The sequence below is a fragment of the Tachypleus tridentatus genome, chromosome 2, assembly GCF_004210375.1.
Source record: "Tachypleus tridentatus isolate NWPU-2018 chromosome 2, ASM421037v1, whole genome shotgun sequence".
Lineage (NCBI taxonomy): Eukaryota > Metazoa > Arthropoda > Merostomata > Xiphosura > Limulidae > Tachypleus > Tachypleus tridentatus.
Window position 1 is genome coordinate 123,917,293 of NC_134826.1, and position 6,093 is coordinate 123,923,385.

The window sequence follows — 6,093 nt, forward strand, 5'->3', positions numbered from 1 at the left end:
CGGCTGTAGCTTGAACATGAATCTGAACACTTTTTCCACGTAGCTATGTACAAAACGTTTCACGGGAACTAAAATTTTAATCGCTGTATAAATATTTTTACTTAACAATTTCAGTGTGTGGAATTTTGGAAAATTTGGTGAAATGAGTTAACTTTAAATAAAATGAATGTGATTATTTTAACATACAATTTATTAACTACTGTTCAGACTTCAACATTTTGATAAAATATCAGCCCCGCGGATTTAAGGTTGTGTAGACTCAAAGGCTAATAATGTTTGTGGGCCCTACATCTCATGTAATTTTACATATAATAAAATTATCAACAGGCCCCCAATAAGACTATGGACCCTACGATTGAGGCCCCTCTAGCAACTTCCTAGATACGCCACTAAGTATTGATCGTGAAAAAACAAGAAAAACACCTTACATAGACTATGTCAGTGCTGAAATCCTAAAAACGTTAATTTACCTAAAATTTTTGTGGAGGCAACAAATAGACCGATGTGGCTTTGCTACATGAAAATGCACGCACAACTAACATTTTCCCTTTAGAAACCGCAAGATGACTGTAAAAAAATGTGAATGTCTGTGTGAAAGTGGAAAGAAACTATAAAAAATAAAAATAAGCTAAACAAGTTCAACGTATAACAGTTTTTCAAAATGATTGAAGTGTAATACTAGAAGATGAAGCGAAAACAACTTACGTATTGATATATATGTCATACAAGATATTAAATCCGGCAGAATGCTACCAAAATTACAGAAATATTCTGTTTCTGCATTTTTTATGAGCTTCAATAATTAATTAACTCATTAAATAAAGTTCGTTTGTGAATGTATGATAACAGACATTAATTGTGCCTCACTATTATGTAATACAAACTAGGAAAAGTTATGCCTTCCCTACTGGGAATTTAATAGAATTATTTGTAAATCAATGAAATTTTAAAGGAAAATGTCTAGATCTGGTGGTTATGGTGCTATGTGCGCAATTTGTGATTAGCGAGATCGAAATAAGTCGCCGAACATTTCTTCCATTCAACGTTATAATGTGAGAGTTTTATAATATTACTGGAAATTCCACTTTTTGTTTGTAAAGAACAGCCCAACGGTTGTTTGTGGATGATATTCATTGGTTGTCTTCTCACCATTTTATTACTTGAAAACTTGGGACGGCTGGTGCTTTACATGAAATTTCAACCAAACAAACAAACGTAATGCGTTCTAAAGCATATGTTAAAACTGTTGTTGAATTAACACGACTAATAACCCAGTTTATTTTTTTTATGGCTTGAGGTTACTTTGAAATAAATACTCTAGCAAAGTTAGTTGAATAAACAATATCAAATAACACGCACTTTAATATTTAATTTGATACATCTGTTTCTGATTAAATTTTATTACCACCGCTAGCAAATCAGAAAATTAAAATAAATAAAATAATATAAAGCTTGAAACTTATTTACATAGTTTTGTAATGTTAAAAATACGGAACGTTCTTCAAATAGAGAATACCCGTATTAAATAAACATTGCGTTAACAGACTACTGTGATATCAGCAATATGACAACTGACACCCTGTTTCGCTTTGATGTTTTACGACGATGTAGATCAATAACTTGCTGAATGCAAACGAAATTGATTGTTTGACTTAAAATGTTTATATAGCTAAAAATGTTTGATTAACTAATATTAAATATACCTGATAAAACATTCGCAAGAAACAACAGACAAGCACACCTTAACGACGTAACATCTCGTATCCTACTTAGTTGAAATGTCTATAAAGTTTCATCAATGATAAATATCGACAACCTAAAGCATTTCTCCTTCTTGCTTAATTTTTGTATACAGTTTAATCACATGTTGTTTTTGGATAAGTTCATATTTTGCTATGACAATTATCTTCTAGCGTAGAATTTATAAAATGTTTTTACATGGAAAACTGTACTTCTTGCAATCGTCAGTTAAACTTTGTTCTGTACCACACTGTCGTTTTAGATTTATTAGTACGCACAAAAGTTGTGATGAAAAACACAAAGCAATTGCAACTTAACTTTAATTGATGTTTGACTTATAGTGTTAACCGTGGACAGAGAAATAAATAAAAAGGGTTCTTTCAGATCAAAGTTTTCACCGCTCTTCGACTGTGACTAATTAGTTACATTTGAAGTTTCACACGACATATTTTTTACAAGTAATAAGTTTGATTAGCCTTGGAAAAAGGTCATTGCTATGCGACCTTGTTAAATACCACCAAATATTTAGGTTTAAAGCTATTACAATTCTGAACCAATTTATTGACTTTTACTTTCTCTCTAAAAGAAGATTCCGCCTGTGAAAGTATATCGTTTTGTAATTATAAAGTGCTATCTTCTGAAACTTTCATAGGTATATAAATAAAATTTAACAACAAATCTCAGAAAGAAGTGCAGTAACGAATTTCCACAGTGTTATTTTATTTTTAAGCTAATTTTGTAGCTAGTTCATTAGCATTAGTCCTGGCATGGCTTTATAATTAAAACGCTTGTCTCAAAAGATTGTGGATTTCGGGTTCGAATCCCTTCAATGAAAATTCTTGTCCTTTCATCTATGAGAGCGTCTTAATGTGGCGGTCCTTCCTAATAATATTAGTTGGTAAAGAATGGGCAAAGCGTTTGCGGTGGGAATTACTAATTAGCTACCTTCCCTTTAAACCTTAGAGACAGCTAACGCAGATAACCCGCGGGTAGTTTTGGGCGAAAGTTAACAAATAAACAAATTAGTAGCATCAGTAAAATGGGTCCACCCAAGTGGCATAGTGGTATGTCTGCGAATATACAACACTGAAAAAAGGGGTTAGATCCCCATTGTGGACAAAGCACATATAGCCCATTATTGAACTTTGTGCTTAGTTACAAACAAACAATATAAGTCATCTTGTTCACACTGACGTACTTTGGAATAATGACCAAAGATTATCTTTACGCTATAAAACATCTCTTAAAATTTTTACTGAACAAATATGTAATTTTTTTTTTCCAGTCTACTGCTTCAATGACATTAGGTCCCCCGCTGGTACAACGGTGAGTCTATGGATTTACAACGCTAAAATCAGAGATTCGATTCCCCTCGGTGAACTCAGCAGATAGCCCGATGTGGCTTTGCTATAAGAACACACACACACACACACACAGTGATATTATAATGCTATATCTGATCAGCCAAATTATACTCAGCTGAAACATGGGTGCTTTAAAAACAAACAGCTTTTAAAGGTGCAGCTTATCTTAATTTGTACTTAATATAAAAACAATTACGTATTTCTGGAGTTTCAAAGGTTTAAACATAAACCACGGATAAATTACGTATATTATAAACATGGAAAATATTCTTCTATCAGTAGAAATCCATAAAGAACATCGACTGATGTTACTGACACGAATAACTTTCAGGAAATAGTGAGAAGTATTCATAGCAGTGATATTGCTTATCTTCTGAGCCCCTGAGGCACTGTAGGTTTTCAGAAACATACACGCACACATTAAAATAGGCTAACTGAGATTATATGAACCATTGTGGCTTGTTTGTTTGTATGTAATTAAACACAAAGCTGCACAATGAGCTACCTATGCTCTGCCCACCACGTGTAAGTATCGAAACCCGGTTTCTAACGTTGTAAGTTCGCAGACATTACCTTGCAAGACATCTTTTAAACACTGGAGGGCTCTTAGTGTCAATACGCTAGTGTAGTTCGCCACGTACGTGTAATTAACCAGACACAATATTAGGTTTGGTGTTGCTGGCAAGCTACACCATTGGCTGTCTACTGGGAGAGGCACAAACTTCCAGACGACGTTGAACCACTATTGGTGGGAAATAGGTTAGGAGTCAACATTAACATAAAGAACTTGAACAACTAGAGTTTTAAAGCTTATTACTTCACATACCATAAAAAAGTACACGTTTCTTTCACTTGTGACATAGTTATCAGTGATGTACATAGGCAGAGAGCACATATATGAAAAGTCAATTAAGGTAACTTGGGCGAAATTTTTTTAAAAAAAGGAAAACATTTAAAACGTAACATAAAAAAACTTTATTTGGCCAATTAGCAACGTTAAGGGATTCTAAATGTTTGGGTAGCTTTACGCTGCCATCCCCGGGCGTGATAACAGTAAAATATAATTTGCTGTTAGCTAAAAACAGAAGTTTTTATTGTGCGTTATTCTTGTTTCTAATTTTAAAGAAAATCTTAATATTTAAATTTAAATTAATCTAATGAACTTGATTTGTTAAATACCTAGATTATTAAATAACTTTCGGCAATATAAAGTACACAAAATATTGTTTTGTGAAATGCTTCAAAACAAATTGTAGATTAAAGATCCAATATGTTTGTAAATAAAAACAAAAAACACCTTTTTTCTAAAATGTGGTTTTATTCGAAAATAAACATGAAATCGAAATGCATATGTCCATGACATATATTGTTAGATTTCGATCCGAGTATGATTTTTAAAATGCACCTCATTAATTTTCTAATTTCTTAAGATTACACATTTATTTCAGTCACATCTTATTCATTTGTGCGCTTTTAGCACAAAACTGTTTTTTATTTTTGTTTCTTGAATTTCGCGCGAAGCTACACGAGGGCTATCTGCGCTAGCCGTCCCTAATTTAGTAGTGTAAGACTAGAAGGTAAGCAGCTAGTTATCACCACCCCCCGCCAACTCTTGGGCTACTCTTTTACCAACGAATAGTGGGATTGACCGTCACATTATAACGCCCCCACGGCTGGGAGGGCGAGTATGTTTAGTGCGACCGGGATTCGAAACCGCGACCCTTGGATTACGAGTCGAACGCCTTAACACGCTTGGCCATGCCGGGCCAAGCACAAAACTACAAATTAGACTGACTTCTGTGTTCTGTTCACCATAATAAATAGAACCTCGGATTTTAACGTTGCTCTCACAGCTCTCTGCTGACCATCGAAGAGGTACCAAATTTGAGTATTCTGCAACAAAATTTAGTATTGTATATGTCATACGAGATTTCATTTTTGGAAAACCAAATTTTGACTATATTTTTAACGATACATACTAGAAAATAATGTATGTAGTAAAAATGTATTTAATGTTTTCCATAGCATCTAAGAAAATGCTCTCGTGTTGATGTAAAAGTACTTATGAATCATTTGAAACTATAACAGGCTTGAGATATAAATCATTAAATATGGATAGAAAATAACAAAAGTAAATAACGGGTTAAATTCATATATACATGAAGTGTTTAATTATCGGTATTGAGACTACAAATAAAATTATGTAAATTTGTTCCAGTCATTGATAGCGGGCCCTGCATGGCCAGGTGGTCAAGACACTCGAATCGTAGTCTGAGGGTCGCGAGTTCGAATCCACGTCTCACCAAACATGCTTACTCTTTCAGCCGTGAGAGCGTTATAATGTTACGATCAATCCCACTATACCTTAGTAAAAAAAGTAGTCCAGGAGTTGAAGGTGGGTGGTGATGACTACCTGCCTTCCTTCTAATCTTACACTGCTAAATTACGGCCGGCTGGCGCATATAGCCCTTGTGAAGCTTTGCGCGAAATAAAAAAAAACACAACCAAACCATTGATAGTGTCGTTTTCAATTTTCGTATGAAGTGTGATAAAGTTTCTTAGTCTCGAATTACTATAATAAAAATGCAATGTTTTCAGTATTATGATAATTTCCATTTTCCAGGGGCTTAACAGTAAACTAGGTAAGGTTAGAACTATAGGTGCGCTACAATTGTGATGATCAAATCCCACTATTCAGTCAGACAATGTTGTTCTAATTGTTGGCGGCTGGTGCAGACGACTATTTGTCTTACCTTATATTATTTCAAAATTACGGACGTCTATGAGCAGGCAGTTATTTTTGTACCTTTGTGTAAAATTTCAGATCATCTTCAGAAACAAATCTTGACATAGTTTAAAACTCGGTCTACGTTAAACCATAGTGATTGATAAAAAAACAAAACAGGCAACATATTTAAGGTCAAAGAAAAGAGAAAAATAGTCTTTGTTCGTTTTAACTAAACATTTAAAATATATTTGATTTTTATTT